This window comes from Artemia sp. Qi Xiang Cuo, chromosome 12, assembly GCF_049724085.1.
Source record: "Artemia sp. Qi Xiang Cuo chromosome 12, ASM4972408v1, whole genome shotgun sequence".
NCBI classification, from domain to species: Eukaryota; Metazoa; Arthropoda; class Branchiopoda; order Anostraca; family Artemiidae; genus Artemia; species Artemia sp. Qi Xiang Cuo.
The window spans coordinates 41,123,495-41,143,879 of record NC_142805.1 but is presented as its reverse complement, the minus strand read 5'-3'; the positions used below and the strand labels follow the sequence as shown (position 1 = coordinate 41,143,879).

The following is a 20,385-nucleotide window of genomic DNA, read 5'->3' as shown; positions in this document are numbered from 1 at the left end:
CCATGTACCCGTAAATTGAATCAACGCTGACGAAATTAGTAAACGGAAGACTGATGGGAAGTATATATCTTGTGTTATATATTTGCATATTAGTGGCGGGTAAAGTATAGTGGAAGCACATTCAAAATATGCTAACTACAATTGTTGTTCTGTATATTATGAAGCAAGACTTGTTTTTTTGACATGTGCCCTTCTTAATAGCCCCAGTCGGCTTCCACCTATTTTTGTTCTCCCTTTTTGAATGGTGCTGTCTGAGAAACTGCTAAATGTGTCCTATCTAACTTGTAAATATCAAACTATTTAAGCCATTTTTTTCACACTTTTGATTCCCTACTCCTTTCACAAAAAGCTTTAGTGCATTTCAATGTTTTCGTACCTAATTAAAGATCTAAAACTGAAATGGCCTACCTTGACAGAACCAAAGAAATGAAACTTGAAAATAACGAGTCTATGAGTAGTAGAAAGCAAAAAAAAATAAGAACAATCAATCGATTGTGTCAAACAGTTCCTGGTAACGAACAGTAACTGAAGAGCGACTCGGCTCACTAGTAACCGAAACTCTAAAAAAAACAGAAGTTTGATAACAATAGATACATCAATAAAATCGGATTTTTATGCTGATTTCAAATATGTAAAATTCATTGACTTTAATGTTACGCATCAAAAGCTGGAAGTCCGAGAAAATGTGCCCGATTTTCAAACCAGGGAGTACACCCTTAAAAAGTCAAGCGATCTTAAAACAAAATCACACCATCAGGTTCAGCATATCAGAGAGCCCTCCTGTAGAGGTTTCTAGCTCCTATAGACACAATTATCGAATGTTGCATTTTTTTTTGTCCGAAAAAAAGATCACGGATGTATGTTTTTTTTCTAGAACGCCTCCCAACCCCCCCTCCCCTAAAAAAAACAAAACAACATCCGGTCAGAATTGCGAAAAAGCCATTTGATTCCGCATACTTGAAAGGCCCAATAACTACGTCTTTGGGGAGGACATGACCCCCCCCTTGGGAAAGAGCTGTAAGTTACGCAATTCTCCTATTGTTAACGTATAGTATTTGTTGTTGGGAAACCCTTCAACCCTCACTCTTTATGCTAAAGTTTGATTTTCTGTTGCACTTCTTTAAGAAAGACTGCTCAAACACAAGGGACGTTGAATTTTAATGAGATGCATTTTTAAAGAACTTTAAGACTTTAGCGTAAAGAGCAAAGTATTGAGGAAGGGGCAGCCCCCTCATACATGGAATAATTTATGATCGTTTTAAATTTTAGTGTTTTTTTTATTTAATTTCAACAAGGTCTCTTCGGCGTATGTTATGATTTGTTATAGTTTCCAGAAAGCAACGAAATGAAAAAAAAAAAAAAATGTAACGAAGAAAAAACGAGGGTAATCACATGAAAAAAAGAAGGATACAGTACAAATGTTTTTTGGTCGAGACCACCGCTCAAGCGTCATCAGTGCAGAATTAGCAATAAAAATAAAAGAAAAATCGGCTAAAAATCCACTGAACAATATAAAAGACAAACCTTAAAAACAAACTGTGACAAGCGCAACTGAATAGAAGATCAGATCTTGGATGACTATTCACTTTCAAATTGCAATTCATCTCTTACCAGTAATTCAATAAAAAAAAGGTTTTTCAACTGAAAGTAATGAGCAACATTAAAACTTAAAACGAAGATAAATTATTACGTATACGAGGGGGGTTGATCTCTCCCTAATACCTCGATCTTTACGCTAAAGTTCAGGGGCGGATCCAGGACTTTTTTAGGGGGGGGGGGCGCAAAATGGTTGATCCGATAAACTTGCGTTAGGAGCAAGTTTAATTAACGCAAATGTGCGTTATTTGAGTAAATTACACTACTTTAGACGACGTTAGGTGAAGCCTCCTCGCCCCCTGGATCCGCCACTGCTAATGTTTGACTTTTCGCTCCAATTATTTAAGAATGATTACTCAAACATAAGGGCCCGTTACTTAGAATAATAAGCTTTTTTGAAAGTTCTAGAAAAATGTTTTTGCATAAAGAGCGAGGTATTGAGGAGGGGGCAAATCCCTCATATGTGTAATAATTTCTGTTTGTTTTAAGTTGTAATGATGCTCTTTACTTTCAGTTGAAAAAACTCATTTTGTTATTTAATATCTGATCGTTGTTAAATAATGCCGGAAAATCTGGCTACCCCTCCATTGACAATTCCCTTCCCCCGTGAATAATTCCTTTATAGAAAGAAGATCCTCCCACGTATTTCCCACTGAAAAAAGAAAAATCTCCCCACTGAAAAATATTATGTATACGTTCCAATAATCAATACTATATGTAAACAATGGGCAAAATTCATAGCTTGCAGCCCTTCCTCCACGGACTGTTTGGGGTCAAGTCTTCCTTAACAACATAGTTATTAGATCTTGCGACCATGCTGAAGAAAATGGCTATCTCAAAACTTTGATTGGACGACTTTGGATAAAAAAAAGGGGCGTTAAAGGGGGGCTAGCTGCCGTCCAATATTTTTGGTCACTTAAAAAGGGCACTAAAACTTTTGATATCCGATCAATCGATTATTCTTCCTATCCTCTAGAATCACTAGTTCGATACGATTACCGCTAGAAAAAAAAAATAAAAATAAACTCGCATCCATGATTTTTCTTTTGGCAAAAAATACAAAATTTCACATTTTTGTATATAGGAGTTTGAAACCTCTAAAGCAGAGTTCTCTGATATGCTTAATTTGATGGTGTGATTTTTATTAAGATCACATGATGTTTTTTGGGGTTTTCCCCCTTTTAAGAAAATTGAGCAAATTTTCTCAGGCTCGTAACTTTGATGGGTAACAGTAAACTTGATGAATATTATGCATTCGGATAAGCATCAAAATTTGATTCGTTTGATGATAAATTCTGTTTCTTAGAGTTTCGGTTACTATTGAACCGCATCACTCCTTGCTTACAGTTTGTTGCCTCGAACTGTTTGATGGTATTATCAGAGATGCTAATCGGTTGCAAAATGTGGTCTTGCCAAAAAAAAAAAAAAAAAAAAAAAAAAAAAAAAAACACGGAGGATCGAAAACAATAAGTTTATTATAAAAGGGGCGATTAATGTTATAAATCCTTCAAAGATGGGTCCCAAAAAGTGCCAAAAATTGCCCGATAAACTTGAGACTTTCCAGGATCGTTGTTGGGGCGAAGGGACCACGCATTTCTGTTGGAAGATGTTGGGCAGCGCAAAAATGGGATGAAAAACTTGTTTTCCTTGATCGATTTAAATTTTGCAGCCTTAAATTTCTAGAACAAGAGTAACCTAATGTAAAAAGAAATGTGTTAGGCCGAACAGGCCCAAAAAAATACCAAAAACTATTTTTTTACTGAACGTACATTTGAAAAATCTCTGATAGGTGTGTCCTATTTCGATTTAAGGTTGCACATAGACGACGGTAAGAAAACTTTGGTGAAGACAGAAAAGTAACAAAAAAACTTGCGTCGATTCATGGCATCAGAAAACAGGCGGAATATTTTTCTGTCTCTCCTACAGATCTATCAACCGACATAGTATATTGCGTATATAGCCAAACGTGTTTTGTTCTTGCAACATGCTTTATTTTGGCTTTGCTTAAAGCCGTTGATGCAAAAATAACGTAAGTCCAACCCGCGGTAAATTGAATTCAGTGACGATGCCAAACTGAAATTATTCTTGAATCCAGTCATCTTAAACACTAAAAAAAGCAATACAGCAAGCATGTGATACAGAATTTTACCTAAAGAAAGGAAACATAAATTATAAATTAAAACTAATTGCCTTTATTGATTCGTGACGCCCAAAATGGGCATAAAACTTGTTTTGCCTCGAATGGGCTTGAAACTTACAGGTTATGTCGACAAGGCCGGGTAGACCTCAATGGAGGCAAAACATTTTGAAGTTTGATTATATCGATATGTGGCACCTAAAACTAGGCCAATAGATTTTGTTTTGTTGGTTTAATTTACAGGGCATGCAGACAGGGACAAGATGACCTCAATGAAGACAAAATCATTGAAAATAAGTTAATACATTGATTTATGACGCCCAAAATAGTCCCGAATTTATTTTATCTCCGGTCGGCTTGCATTGGCAAAACAAGCCTATGAGAAGAAGAATTTTGAAAAAAATTGGATTGCGTCTACTCATTACACCCCAAAACAGGCACAAATTTTTTTTTCTTCGATCGGGATAAAACTTTAAGCAAAAGTCCACTGGGCCACTTAAGGAGGAACACAAACTTTGGAAGAACACAAATTGCTTTATCAATTCTTAGCGAGAAATATGCGGGTCTTTTTTCGCTCATCCGCTTGATAAATATTAGAACACACAGACAGGGTCACAAGAACCTCCATTAAGACGAAAAACTGAGGAAAAAAACCTGGATGTATTGGTCACCATATTCAATTACAATTTAAGACAAAAAATATAATCCAATTTTATGAATTACTTTGAAAAGCATTTACTACAACAAAGAAACAGTTACATCAAAATAGGAGATGACAAAGCCTGTTTAATGACATGGTGAATTGAAATGTATGCATATCAGGGCATCTATGAGATGGCTTCAACCCCATAGAACACTTAAATTTCCGCAGATTTCCAATCCTGATGGACAAAAATCACCTCCCCATCTACTTTAATTTTTATAGTAAACGTATTATCAACAACTTATTGCAAAAGTCCACGGATGATCGAACCTCCTAACTGAATATTCGCATTTTGCCCAAAATTTAAATTACAATCAAATATTCTAGTTCTTAAGTAGAAAAACAGGAATATTTACAAGTATTCCTAAGATTAAGTAACATAAAGATAAAAATTAGATTTGTTTAAATGTAATCCAAAAAAGAATTTTTTCAAAGAAAAATGAACAGAAATTAAATGAATAAACCTATCAAACATGAAAATCACAGATACTGCTTTGGATGAATAGATAAATCCAAAAACGAACTGAAAAGAAAATGAATAATAAGGCCAAATTAACCGAAATTGTCACAAATAAGAACGCGGCTATCGCCCCTTAAACCTTCTAAAGGCCAGAGCATCATTTGCGTTCCACTGAAAACAAAATATATTTTAAATACTTTCTCTTTTGTCATAACTGAAAAATCAAGAATTTCTGAGACTTCCAGGAATTAATATAATTATATTTTAAACAATCAATCAAATTTCATTTCTCCGACAGCTGGTGTTCTGACAAACAGAAACCATGTTCAAAAAACGTATCGTTTCCAATAAAATACAGTTTTCACTCAAGTCTTTTATATGTCTATTAGGGAGGGGGAGGTTTCCCCATTACTACATGAACTAAGTTTTAGCTGCAAAAAATGGTTCCATCGCGAAAATGTAGGGGAGGGGGGTTGTAATTTGTTTTCCATAATCTAGGTATGGTAATGTCGCTGTTTTTTTTTCTTGGTGGAAATAGGAAATTAAAAATTTTCAATGAAATTGCCAAAAAATAATTTTTCAAAATCTTTGGGGGGGGGGGGAGATAAAAATAAATCTAGGAGAGTAATTGGTCTCCCTGCTTCCGCACCCTGCAGTTGATATGCCTGGTCGTAAACCTTTATTAGCTTTGTGATATTATTTTGTTGTTGCGTTTTTGTTGATGTTGTGACTAACGAGAAATCCACAATTCGAAACAGAATTTGCTTTCTATAAAGGGAAATGACGCACTGGGGCCTTTAGTGGACTCGGTGGGAGTGTAGCCCTAATTTTATTTGTGGTAATTTCTGTTTTTTTTTATGTTTGATGTAATTATTCATTTAAATTTTTTTTGTTTTAGTTTTATTTATTCTGAAAAACTACTTTTTTGGAAGAAGTATTTTTATAGAATTTATAGAATTCTTTTAATGATTAAAATAGACATGTTCACTATTATCAACGAACTTTTTTTTATGTTTTCTCTATTTTTGTTAATTTGTGCCCTAGTTTATTTCTAGAAAAAACAAGTAATTGAACATGCAGACTTCATACACAAACATAATACCCACTAGAAGTTAATTACCGCACAATTTATGTCGTCCTATATATTGAAAAGCCAATTATATACGTGCATAAAAATATATGGGTGTGATGGAAATGTCTTCTGCTGGTTGCTTAAATATTGACTTATACTATTTAGAAGCTAAGGTTTCATAACAACAGTTATGATAAAGGTCACTCAAGGAAGAAAACAAAATTTTTGCCAAACTAGTAGGAGGATCACCAGATTACTGTGCCATTACGGTCTACTGCTCATGGTTGCCAATAAACGAGCTTGGGAACTTGCGGCAACTTGACCAAAAAACTGTTGACCTCGGTCATTTCCTTGCGACAAAGTGAACCCAAAAGCGTGATCCTGGCTATTTCTGTTTGGCAGTCAGAACTACAAAAAAAAAGTTCAATTCTTGCCGTCTCCATGCGATAGCCAAATCTAGTAGAGCACCGGTCAATCTGCTGGTCAGGTTTTCAATTTTTAGCTTTTTTATTTTTCTTTACCTTACCCCGACGCAATCAGAACTTCATGGGAATAGTATAGAGTAAGGCATTGAGACAATTGAAGGAGAGGATGAGCTTGTAAAGCTTTGGTGCCGGTCCAGTGGCTTGTTACTGCAATGAATTATCGGTACTAACATCCCGACAGCATTCCAAATATTAGCCAGATATTATTAGCCAGATATTATTAATAACACCTTTAAAGAAAAGGAGCATGTCAGTTTTGACGAAAAACATAAGATTCGTCATTTTATTTTTTGTGACATTTCGTGCTATTTTTTGTGTTGCAAATACAGTTTGGAGACACTGCTGCTTTCTCTTCGAATGTAGTTCCATCCAGTTCCGTTTTTTCTTCTGGTAATAGATTTTGGGTGTAAAAATGGACCACTGGTTCTCTATTTTGTTTTGAGTCTGATCTCTTGAGTCCACAGCAAGCAGGGAGTCGTACCAGCAGCGGATGCTGACGGATAAAGCCGTTTCAAGATCTATGCATATCAGATTCTCAAGTGTGGAATTCTCAAGGCAGCGTTCATTTTATTTCCTAGTTTGAGAGCTGAGTGGTGATTTCTACTAGTTTGTAAATTTTTATCGAATCTGGCCGAATTTCCTTATTTATAATATACACCTTCTGGAGCACAAACGCCAAAATATACAGATAAGCAATGACCCTTGAATCGTGCACGAAAAATAAGGATTTTCATCGTCGTGTCTTTTCCAAATCTATCTCCAGCTAAACCACCTTCTCCCTGGTAAGTGAAGGAGAGAAAAAGCGATTTCAAGTGTTCAATTAGTATAGTATTGCGGGTTCCAAGCACAGTCACCTTTGTTGACAACCTGCACATTCTGTGGTTTTCCACGGACCGAAAGTTTTGATGCCCTTTCGAGTCATCAATTTATTTTGAACTATTTGTCACATGCACGATAACTTAATATATAAGGCCTTTCTGGGCATGTTTGCACTATTCTTATAGTGCCACAGAATGGCTCATGTATCCGAAAGTAAGTAATACGGTATTACCTCTTTCAGGAGTACACCAAATCCATTTTACTCTCTGGTATTTGTGCTTGCATTTTATTTCATTTTTCTATTTATTTTTTTCTGGCGCTTGCATTATTGAATCCAAGGCTACTGAACTTTTTTTTATTGGAATTCTGAGGCTTTTAAGATGACTGATTATCAACTTCTCTAACCCTTCTGCACTAGCACCGGACCTGTTGCGGCCCCAAAAAATCCTCTCGAACCGTATGGCCTGAGGGCAAGTACTTACCAACAAGCACCAAATGCAGTACTTTCTTGCATGATTTTTCTGTGGAATCGTCAACAATAAAGGAGGGGGGGATGCTAATGTTTGAGCTTGCTTACTCATACATCCCTCTTCGTAGGTGCTAGCACGTGACGTATTATGCAGCAAGCTTGTGTACGTTCTTGACAAATATCAACAGACAAATCGGGGAACACGGACTTTAATGCAGGGATTAAAGATTCGTTTTTTTTTTTTTTTTTTTTTTTTTTTCTTAAGCCTCGACACATTCCAGCCTGATTGTTTAAAGTTAGTGTCAATTAAAAGGTTCTTATGCATCTTCTTCGGTACATTTTCAGATTCTGCAACATACATTTGATTCTATTTTTCTGCTTCTATTTGCATGTGAAATTCAGTCTCAAATAAGTTCCAAGACGGAACTATCCAAATCCGAAGTAAAAAAAAAAAAAAAAAAAAAAAAACGTAGAATAAAAAACGAGGAAAAATTTCAGCCAGTAAAATATCAGAAAATAGCGAAAATATTTTGGCCAAAACCTCAGCTCGGGAAACTCTCTTGAGCCCCGTTTAGAATACTTCATATATTATGATTATTTGTATTTTTCCTCCCCTTATGATATAAAAACACGTGTCTGCGAGGAATCCCCAACTTCCAAAAAATACCGCACACTAGGTGACACATGCCAGTCGTTGAAAAAGTGCGCCAAGAATGGCGGAACTGTACCAAGCCTTGTGGTTACTGTGTCAAAGGTGGCAGAGCTGAGCGGAACATGTGGCGCTCTGAGATGTACACTAGGTGGCGCTGAAAAAAGAATTTTCAGGTTCATTTCTAAATCACCTTTTTATAGTAGGTGGGTCTTTTAAATTTTGTTTATCTTTTTTGGGGGCTTGTATTTGCATTTGTTTTGCTTCTTTTTTTTTATATATATTGTAGACGGCTGAACAGGGGCGGATCCAGGGGATTGGGGGGACCGTGCCACCCCCCAAGATTATTCTGGCACCCTCATTCATTTTTTTTCTAAATAAGCTTGTCAATCTGGTCAATTATTGGCGCCCTTGTCACATTGGGCTCCTCTAGATTTTGCTCTAGATGTGCCTTTATGGCAGAACAGAGGGTTAAACCGTAACATTTGTATTATCTTTTGGTCCCGCTAGCTGAAAATTTTTCATTTATTTTGCCAATTTTTTCTTTAATTCGTTCTTATTTCGTCTTTGGTTCGTTTTAACATTTTTTTCTTAATGGATGACTCCTTGCACGTATGCCAATTATTTCGCAACCTAATCAAAATGCAGATATTGGCAAGAGACAAATCCCAAATAGATAAAATACATTCCCAAATGAATGATTAATCATTTTTTCAATTTTTATGTCATCTTCTTGCAGTTGGTGTCATTAGGTGGTTCTTTTATATTTGTTGATCTTCTTCGATCTTCGTTTTTTAAGTTTGCCTTTAAATTTCGTTTTGCTTATTTTTTCTATATCGTTTTTTCTGTTTTCACATTGTGGACGGCTGAATGGAGTTCTTGCCTGTAATATTTGTATTATTTTTGTGTTTTTGCTAATAGATTTTTTTCATTTATTTTGCCAACGATTTTTTTTAAGTTCGTTCTTATTTCGTTTTTTAATGATTTTTTTTAAATCTCAATATGTCATTGTATGTTTGTTATGCAAATTAAGAAGTAACTCATGCACATGATTTGGTGTTCTATGTGACACTTGATTTAACCAGTCCTGAAATATACAAACATCAACTTGAACATAGTGAAGGAGTGATTTTTGCTTTCCATCTTTGTTTCATTTTTTTTTGTCTCAGTTCCTTATTTTTACCTTGCTTTTATCTCTTACTTATTTCTTCTTTGAATTCAGCCACGATTTACAACAGGGTTGCCTAATGACAAGCTTGTCAACATGTGACCACTTGACCCCAAAAAACACACTAACGTGTCAAGTTTTCTTAGAGAATAGCCAGTTTGACCAAAAGTGTAGATTTTCCGCGTCTTATGTTACGGACGCAACAGCAACCAACCAAAAAAAAAAAAAAAGTGCAACAGTTAGCAGCCTTGCAACTTGTTCCTATGTCAGGACAGATTGAGGTTAAAAGTGGGTGTGTGCTCCTTTCGGCTTTAGGCCTTGGATATTTGAAGTCAAAATAATGATAGATAGCTAAAAAAGCAATCATTACTTAGATATATTTGTGGTGAGTAGTTTAAAAAAGAATATAGTCTACTGGTGAGAATCGTTGGTCACTTTTTCATAAAAAGCTTTTAAAATTTCTAAGTTTAAATTGCCTCTAAATATACATATTGTTTCTACTACAGGAGTCAGACTATATTAACAACTTTTGCTCCCGTTTTGATATAGCCTTTTCTTATGTTTTATGTGGTAAACGTTTTATTTTGAAGCAAATTTTCAAAAATGGAATAAAATGAAATTGGTATAAAGGTTAGAAAAACTTTAATCAGGAGACGTTCTTTGAGGGCTGAAAAGACAAAAAATGGTATCTTAGTATGAATAACTCAAAATGAGTCATTAGGATTTATTAACACTGCATTTCAGAATATTGGAACCATTTCTACTTTAATAATGAGCCCTCTTCCTTATAGAAAAAGAAAAGTTTGATGCCTATGCCGGTTACCACAAGCGTCCACAACTGTATTCCCTTATATATGCTTCCGGTTCTGATTCAGTGGTTCCTAACCGATTTTAGGTCATGCCCCACCTAGACATTTCCAAAATCCTGATGCCCCCTTCGTGATATTTAAATTTTTATTGAAAATTTTACGTGTATTCATGTTAAGGAAGCCTAAAAGGCCACTAACCTGGTACTTTTTTTGGGTCATCCTTCAGGCCTATTTTATACTAATGAAAAATATCTCTGGGTACGACACCTTTTATACTACACCATTGCAATACTACGAACCATTGTCTGAATACGACACCATTGCAATACTATCATGTATTTTTCATTTTGTTACTATATAAATATATTTTATTGTCGTGTCATTCACATGAAAAATGTTTTTTTTTCTTCAAAACCAAGGCTCTAAAGTATAGTCAGACGAGGGTGCACGTCCTTCCCATGACCTACCAAAATATTGACATGCCCCATCGGTGAGACCTGCACCGTATGTTGGGAATCACAGTTGTAATTCATGTACCCAAAGGAATCTCCCTGTTTTAGGTCTGTGCTTCTGGCCCTGCCTTCGATGTCAAGGTTTTGGTGAGCTCTTTGAGTTTGCAACCACTTTGATTTTCCTAATACCCAATTTATAATGGCAAATGGGTTCTAACGGGATCTATCCCGTAAAATATTATTACTTGACTAGCTCTTCTACATCACTCATGCTAAATTAAACTAGTTTTGTGATTTACCAATCGATGGTGAACATAGGAATGGGTAGATTACTACTTTCAGGACTTAGGGACCTTATGTATACCACCGTAAATCGAAATACTCGGAACAATCCTCTTTGATGATTTTTTCGGTGGTCATATTCGATTGATCAAGTCACAAGTCCAATTTATCAACTCTCTCCTGAAAATTGTCGCCCAAAAACTTCGTTGTTTTTTGTTTACAAAATGGTAAACACTGTTTAGACTTTCCCATTAACTCTAGCCATTTCTTTTTGTAACCCTCATCAAGGTGTTAGTACAGATCCTAAAAAGTCCGAATTCCTTGACAAGTTTAATTGGATCTCCTTCTATGACCACTACCATCAAATCTACCATTAGTTCTGTTCTGTTTTCAGGCGACGGGTGTGGTGAGCGGGTTTGACAAAAATCGTTTTCAGGTTCTGCGTGCGTTCATATGGGAAGGCGTCATAACATCTAACCATCAGGAGCACTAGCGTCAGGAGCAGTACTAAATCCGTCATAACATCGACAAAAAATCCGTCGAAACCTCAGAACCACTAACCTTCACAACATCGACAGTCATAACATCGACACGTCAGTTCATCGACAGTCACAATCGCTACCCGTAAGAACGTCGACAGTCATAACATCTAAAAAAAATATCATAACAAAAATCCATCAGAACCACTAACCGTCAGAACGTCGACAGTCATAACATCTATAAATTTTTAGACCTAACATAACCTAATTATTAAAACCTAATATATAAAAAGCCTAATATATTAAAACCTAACCTGAGCGAGGTAATTCTTTTCATAACGAAAATCCGTCAGAACCACTAATCGTCAGAACGTCGACAGTCATAACATCGACACGTCATAACACCTAAATTTTTTTTAGATGTTATGACTGTCGACGTTCTGACGGGTAGCAATTGTGACTGTCGATGAAATGACGTGTCGATGTTATGACTGTCGACGTTCTGACGGTTAGTGGTTCTGATGGATTTTCCTTGTCGACGAAATGACGTTTAGAGCTTGTGACGGTTGTTTGAAATGGTAGCACCCCCGTTCATATCTAAGTGTTTTCAATTGACGACTTCTGAAAGCGTTGGACACGGGTTTTTCGAAATTATAAAGCGCCAGAATAGCATGATTGAACATGGGTTCTGAAAATACACAAACCTCTGTTGAACACGGCGCTCAAAACGATAATCTGCATAAGAATGGATGTAAGCGGCCTAAAACGGAGTTATTATCATTCCGGCTAATAATTAACACAAGTGGATTCACAAAAAAAACTTACTAGCCGGCATTAGCAAAATTAATATTAACTAAAACTATTTCAATTAAAAAGTTCTAAGAAGTTAAACAATAAATTTTTTCCAGAAAAATAAAAAATTGTAGATATCAACCCCGCGATGCTTTTGAAATGTTGTGTCCCAAGACGAATTTTATCTTACAAAATGTGGTGACACGTACCTTCAGAACGGTATTAGACGAGCTATGGCCCACTTTGTGCCTCTTATAATATAGCATGAAAACGGTTGCGTCATTTTGCCCTAAACAAGGTGCAACATAGTTACCTTTCTGCCAAAATATTGAGGGATAGATAGGAGTCAACCAGGTCCAGGAACATAGGAATTTAATTTTCAAACCGGTCAGAGATGGTCATTACTTTTCTTGTCAGAGATGGTCAGGAACATGCAAAGTCCAGTACTTCCTTTTGGTCTGGGTTGAACAAAAATATGATGAGTCCTGGCTGACCGGAAAAAAGTTTTTGGCCATTTTTGGACGATGCTTTGTTTTCTAGTTTTTTTGTTTTGTTTTTTTTTGTGCATTGGGGTCCTCTTGATACTACGATATGCTTATAAAAGTTTCGAGCTTTTCAGAAAAAAAAACCCATTGACCCTTTTTTTGGACTATTTTATTGGGCAACCCAATATTTTTGAAATGAAAATGTTTTGACCCTCTTATCCCACTCCAAAAGATAAAATTTGATTTCCCCTTGCCCTGTTTTTTCCCCTAACATTCCCTGAAAGTTACAAGTTGATCATCTAAGGCGGTCCTGAGATATTGCGGATGAACTATTTTGATAGTCTGGAAATACATAATGTCTTTAAATTTACCTTCCTCCTTCATTGTGAAAAAAAAATTTCCACAGGGGCTCGCAGCACAATTTTTTTTTAAGTTAAGTTGGACACGAAAACTTTTCGGATCCCTGCCCCCCAATCCCTTCCATAAACACAACCATTTTAAGTTCCATTATTTCACTCGACATTCCCCAAAATTTTCAACTCGATCCCTTCTAGCCGTTTCCTGAGATATTGCACCGTGCATGCATTCTAAGTTCCACAGGGGCTGATAGTGCAAAACGTTTTGAAGGATCTGAAAAAAAATTGTGCCTTGCCACTGCCCTTTTCCTTCAAGTAAAAATTTACGTTTCACTTGGCCTTTCCAGCAGTTTTCGAAAACATGAACTTCATCCCCAAAACGGTTCTGAAGATATTGTAGATGCGTTATTTTTGTAACCTGTGTACCGATGGTGTTTTTTTCATTTACCTGGCTACTTAGCCGTTAGTTGATTATAAATCCCATAAGAGCCAATGTTGCAAAGACTTTTAGGTCGATGAGAGCAGACATTTCAATCCTTCCCCTCTGATCTCTCTTCCAAGTCAAAATTTGAGGTCTAATTGATCCTCGCTCAGCGCTCCCTAAAAGTTTTCAAGTCAGTTCCCGATACCTCTGCCATCGCCACGAATTCAAAATCCCATTTCCATTAGACGCCTCAACACTCCCTGAAAGTCTCAAATTGATTCCCCCAGACAGTCATTGAGATATTGCTGATGCGCTATTTCCATAACCTGCGTACAAATGTATGCCGTCTTTCAGTTTATCTCACTACTTCAATATTAGGAAGTTCTACTGGGGCTAAATTTATAGGCTAAAAATTTTTAAGCCCCCTGCTTCTCTCCCCCTAAGTACTAAACATTCTGAAAGTTTTGACTTTTTTTAAAGCTAAAAAAAAAATCCAGTTCCACTTGCCCTCCACCGTTCCCAAAGATCCAATTCGATCCCTGCAATATCCTGAGATTAAATAAAAAAAAACAAGTTTTTTTTTAACTGAAAGTAAGGAACGACGTTAAAACTTAAAATTAACAGAAATTATTCCGTATATGAAAGGGGCTGTCCCCTCCTCAACGTCTCACTCTTTACGCTTAAGTTTTTTATTGTTTAAAAAAAATGGAGTTGTGAGAAAGTCAAACTTTAGCGTAAAGCGCGAGGCGTTGAGGAGGGGACCGCCCCTTTCATATACGGAATAATTTCTGTTAGTTTTAAGGTTTAACGTCGTTCCTTAATTTCAGTTAAAAAAAAACTTGTTTTTTTCATTTAATTTTTGAACGTTTTTGAATTAATGCAGGTTTTTATTTTGGCTCACCGTACATGAATGATTAAAACAAAATTTACATATTAATTTTACTTTTATTTGGTGAAATGGCTTTCTCGAAACTTGTTTAATTTTACTTACGAACGTTTTTATTAGTAATAAATATACGTAACTTACGAATTGACTTACGTAACGAACTTCTATATTCATATATTTTTAATACGTATATTAGGGGGGTTCGCCCCCTAGTCAATACCTTGCCCTTTAAGCTCAATTTCGAATTTTGTTCCAATTCTTTAAAAATGACCGCTTAATCACAAAGGCCTCACAAAATAAATAGCTCTTATGAAAGTACTAAAACATCTTTGGCTTTAAGAGCGAGGTATTGACTAGGCGGAAATCCCAATCATATAAGTAATATTTTCTGTTCGTTTTAAGTTTTGATGTTGCTCCTTACTATCAGTCATTTTTTTTTAATTTAATCTATCTATAGCTTAATCCTATCAGAAATACCTGTAAATGGTATTTCTAAAAGTACTTCAAAAGTACCGTTTTCTAGAGTTTCGGTTACTATTGAGCCGGGTCACACCTTACTTACAGTTCGTTACCACGAACTGTTTGATATTGCAGGTAATGTTTTTTTAAATCTCGGGTACGCTTGCCGTTTTTTTTATTCACCCAGGTACGCGTATCGTTTTTACGAGTATACTCTTGGGATATTGTGGGAAATATTGACCTAAACAACGCTCTCTACGAATTCCAAGCGGATTGAACAACCATGACAAAACTGCCCGCTTTTTCAGCTAAGACTTTTTGTGAACGATAGGTAATTTACATAACTTAGGGGCATTACCCCTTTGGTTTCTGGGGTCGTGAAGACTCCCGAGGCGCATTATTAATTCTTTCAACTTATCTTAATATGTTGATCCAATACCATGGGGAGTTATGGGGGTGCCTGGATTCAAAAGAGATAACAGGAAGGAGACTAGTTGCCCTCCAATCACTTTCAAACCTCAGAAAGGGCACTATAAATTTTTATTTCTGAGCGAATGATTCCCCTCCCAGGTTTCTAAGACCGTGCCTTCTTCATGAAGTGGTCGAGCAAGAAAACAATACTATATGGCCCATGCCACTGTACCAGGGGCGCTAATTTTTTTTCTGTGGGGCTAGGGGTCAATTTTAACCCTATATAATTTTGCCTGCCTCCTAGATTTTGAAAAATAGCTGTTTTTGTTCATTTATTAAGTTGAAAAACTACGTAATTACGCCCCTTGATAGTGAAAAATTAATTTTGCTTTTTCATACCTTTTCTTAGATTGGCACCCCTGCACTTTAATAAGGTAACGCTAGTATGTTGCCTCTGGCATCTTAATTGGGCCTTTTTGAAAATCCTGATATTTTACTTCAGCTCTTTAGATCCAGAAATCGTCCTCGAAATGGCCCCAAATAGAAATGGTCTGTTTGGCAAGTTCTATTTAGAATGGAACGACAATTGAATTAGAAAAAAGAAACAATGAATATATGAGTCTAAGCCTCTCCTCAGTTCTGTAGCAAATTGATTTTTGTACCGGCAGCCAAATAAGCAGTGTGGGGTCCCTTCAGGCGCTCCCTTTTCCTAAAGTTTTAGGATAACTTATTGTTTATTATGTTTCGTGTAACTGTTATTTTAAGAGTTGAATTGTGATTTACCCCTCTCATAAATCCATACCATATACTTTACATTATTTTGGTGTTAAAATAAGCGAGAGAAGAATAGCTGAAAGCTAGTAGCCAGGTTGTCACCCAGTAAGGAACAAATCACTAGATTTTAGTTGTTTTTTTGTTGATTTGATTTTCTTCAGTAGTCTAGTGAATCATGAGCTGATTTAGTGATTTTTTGGTTTATGCAATACAAAAAATCACTAGAATTAGTGATAAACCACAAGGGTGGCAATCCTGGCCAGAACAAAATTTCCTTGTCGAATTCTGGAGACAACTTCCGAAATCTTTGACCACTGTATTTTCCGTCTCTTAAAATAATTGGATTGAATTACAAGAATACCGGGCAACGGGTTACTGCAAAATTCAACAACCTTGGTTCTGGATTGTGGAAGTGAACGCACTAGATGTTTTTTAAATTACTAGTACATACTTATGACCGTTCTGGTGCATAGTTTCTTATATATTATGACGTATTCTCAGTGCAGAGGTAAACCTTTATTAGCCCAATCATTAAACTCGTAGCGCAGTGTATTTATCAAACAGTTCGTGGTAACGAACTGTAAGTAAGGAGCGACCCGGCTCAATGGTAACTAAAACTCTAAAAAACGGAATTTTGGTACCAATAGATACATCAAAAGAATCAGATTTTAATTTTGATTTCAAATATATAAGTTTCATCAAGTTTAGTCTTTCCCATCAAAAGTTACGCCCCTGAGACAATTTGGCTGATTTTCGAAAAAAGAGGGACAGACCCCCTAAAAGTTATAGAACCTTCATGAAAATCCCACCATCAGATTCAACGTATCAGAGAACCCTACTGTAGAGGTTTCAAGCTCCTATCTACAAAAATGTGGAATGTTGCATTTTTTGCCAGAAGAAAGATCACGGGTGTGCGTTTATTTGTTTTTTTTCCCCAGGGGTAATCGTATTGACCCAGTGGTACTAGAATATCGTAAGACGGCTCATTGGAACTTAAATTAAAAGTTCTAATGCCCTTTTTAAGTGATCAAAAAAATGGAGGGCAACTAGGCCCCCTCCCACGCTAATTTTTTTCTCAAAGTCACCCAATTAAAATTTTGAGATAGCCATTTTGTTCAGCATAGTCGAAAATCTAATAAATATGTCTTTTACGATGACTTAATCCCCCACAGTTCCCAGGGGAAGGGCTGCAAGTTATGAACTTTGCCCATTGCTTACATATTGTATTGGTTATTGGGAAGTATACAGACATTTTCAGGAAGATTTTTTTTCTGGTGGGGGGGGCTGGAGGAGGGGGTTATTCGGAAGAATCTTTCCGTGGAGGATGTTTCTTTGGGGTAAGGGACATTTTTATGAAGGGGGCGCCGGATTTCCAAGCATTATTTAAAAAACGATCAGAAATTAAATTTTAAAAAAACAGGTTTTTTCAACTTAAAGTAATAAGCAACATTAAAACTTAAAATGAACAGAAATTATTACGTATATGAGGGGGTTCACCACCAATTCAATACCACCCTCATTATTCTACATTTTGTTTTTGTTCTTTAAAAATATCTATCTATTATAATTAAACGTAATTTGTTATTAAGGTTTTTGTGAATTAAATTTTATTTTAACTTTTATCTTAAAGTGCTTGGTATTTACTAAGGGGAGAACCCCCTCATATACGTAATAACATATACTTAATAAAAAAAAACAATAAAAAAAAACAAGCGATACGGCTCAATAGTAATTGAAACTTTTAAAAACGGAACTTTGATGTTAATAAATGTATCAAAAGAATGGGTTTATAATGCTGATTCTAAATATATGAATTTTATTAAGTTTAGTATTACTCATCAAAGGCTGCGAGCCTGAGAAAATTTACCTGATTTTTTAAAGAGGGGGGAAACATCCCCTAAAAGTGAAAAATTTTTAATGAAAATCACACCGTCAGATTCAGCGTATTAGAAAACCCCATTACATAGGTGTCAAGCTCATATCTGCAAAAATCTGCAACTTTGTATTTTTTGCCAGAAGAAAAATATACGAATATAGAAGTTCGTTACGTAAGTTAATTTGTAGATTACGTCAGAACCAAATTTAGAGACAGCCATTTAGAAAAAGAAAAGTAAATTTTTATGCAAATTTTGTTTACTTATTCAATGACGGCGAGCCACGATAAAAGCTGCATTAACTAAAAAACGATCAGAAATTAAATAAATAAAAACAAGTTTCTTAAACTGAAAGTAAGGAGCGACACTAAAACTTAAAACGAACAGAAATTATTCCGTATATGAAAGGGGCTGTCCCCTCCTCAACGCCTCGCTCTTTACGCTAAAGTTTGACTCTGTCTCACATCTTTATTTTTTAAAACAATAAAAAACTTTAGCGTAAAGACCTAGGCGTTGAGGAGGGGACAGCCCCTTTCATATACGGAATAATTTCTGTTCGTTTTAAGTTTTAGTGTCGCTCCTTACTTTCAGTTTAAAAAACTTGTTTTTTTTATTTAATTTGTAGAAAGGACTGACATCCGATTTTCTTTCTTTTTTCTCAACCATTTGGTACAATAGTTTAGGGGAAACGGAATACGCGTTAGGCTATTTTAGGGGTATAGACTCAAAGCTAGATCTAGGTTCAGAAAGACAGAATCACAGGCCAGTGGCGGATCCAGAGGGGGGCGCCCCCCTAACGCAGTCAAAAGTAGTGTAATTAACTTAATTAACGCAAGTTTGCTTTAAATAAACTTGCTCTTAACGCAAGTTTACCGGATTAACCTATTTTATGCCCTCCCCTAAAAAAAAATCCTGGATCCGCCCCTGTCACAGGCTTGTCTGCACCTGGGAAAGACTGCAAATCCTTTGATTGATAACAAATCAGCTCGATCAAAATATGGAGTTTCGGTTATGGTATAATTAGGATGATGTAACTTACAAACGATGTGCTATAGATTTTAAGTTCCAAATTAATTAAAACCTCAATTCATATATTTGACCGAACAGATTAGGTTTGCCTCAAACCGGCCCCCCTCCCCCCCCCAAAAAAAAACATTCTTTTTGGTTATTCAAAAGCTAAAACGATATTTATCGTAATTCCCAAGTCTTGAAATGCTAAACCCCTTTGAAACAAAGACTGTGTGCTAAACCCTTAAAGACTGTATGTGCCCTGGCTATGCCCCAGGGTATTTTTTCCAAATGAACCAATGGCTATCCCTTGATTTAAATCTGTACGACAACTTCTCGATTCGATGCTGTTTAGCAACACACGAATATAAGAAAATAAATACCGTATAAAATAGAACATGACATAAGTGGTTTTTCAGTGCAGCAGAATCTATATTGCTTGTTGCTTACCCCATGCGATATTCGGAGTCGCAATGCATTTTTCACCATGAAATATAAATTGCAACCATCTTTGCGATATTGTATCGTTGGGACAGCGAATCTTTACTTCCGATTAAAGCACAATTATTTCCACTTTTATCATATTCGATTTGCAGGAAATGAACGCTTTTTTTAAAAAGCAGTCCGCGACAAATGTGAAAATAAAAATGTTGCATGGTTCACATGCGAGCTTCCAGAGGATTCAGTTAAGATGACAACAAAACATTTTCATCATAAGGTTAAGTGGACTATTTTCAATAGAACGTGTGCCTGCTGAAATCATTTGGACCTACCACCACCGGCATAGCCACAGGGGATGTTTAGGAGTGTAGGGCTGGGGATGAAGGATGACAGATTGCCAGAGATTGTTCTGACACTGTTCTATTAACCGGGCTCTTTTATATAGTGCTAGTTTTGTTAATGCTAATGAAATAAAATAAAATAGGATGAATATATAATAGTTTAGAATCAAATTTGGACTATATTATTGCACATTAGGGGGGGGGGGCAAAGCATACCATATATTAAATACGTAACCTAATATAGCCTAACCTAACCTAGGTACCTCCCCCCATCCCCTAAACCCCAAAAAACAACAATTTAAATACAGTTCTTGCCTTTGTTTACATTCCAGAAGGCATTGTAAACCTGTTTTCATAACGCGTTTTGATCTATTTCCTGACTGGTATGCATTGCCGTATTCAAAAGAGCACGATTAATAGAATAGTACCATTGTTCTTTTCGGCCAACCGTCTAGGCCTAAACGGAATGCAGGTCGTCCGCGGTTGGTGTGGGAGGATGTCATAAAGAAAGATTTAAGGAAAATGGGAACTTCTTGGGAGGGTGTAAAGGGGGA

The 20,385-nt window shown here is 36.1% G+C and overlaps 1 protein-coding gene across 2 annotated transcripts in view; it reads left to right on the top strand.

Annotated features, from left to right (window-relative positions):
• Gbs-76A (Glycogen binding subunit 76A) overlaps positions 1-20,385 on the top strand; it is a 64,218-nt gene that overhangs the window by 642 nt on the left and 43,191 nt on the right. Inside the window, exon 1 of one of the 2 annotated variants that reach the window (XM_089098125.1) lies at positions 16,600-16,675. The exons of the other annotated variant lie outside the window; for it this stretch is intronic. The gene's annotated coding sequence lies outside the window, so the exon portion shown is untranslated. Of the gene's footprint in view, positions 1-16,599; positions 16,676-20,385 lie in introns of those variants that run through there. 2 annotated transcript variants of the gene reach the window in all.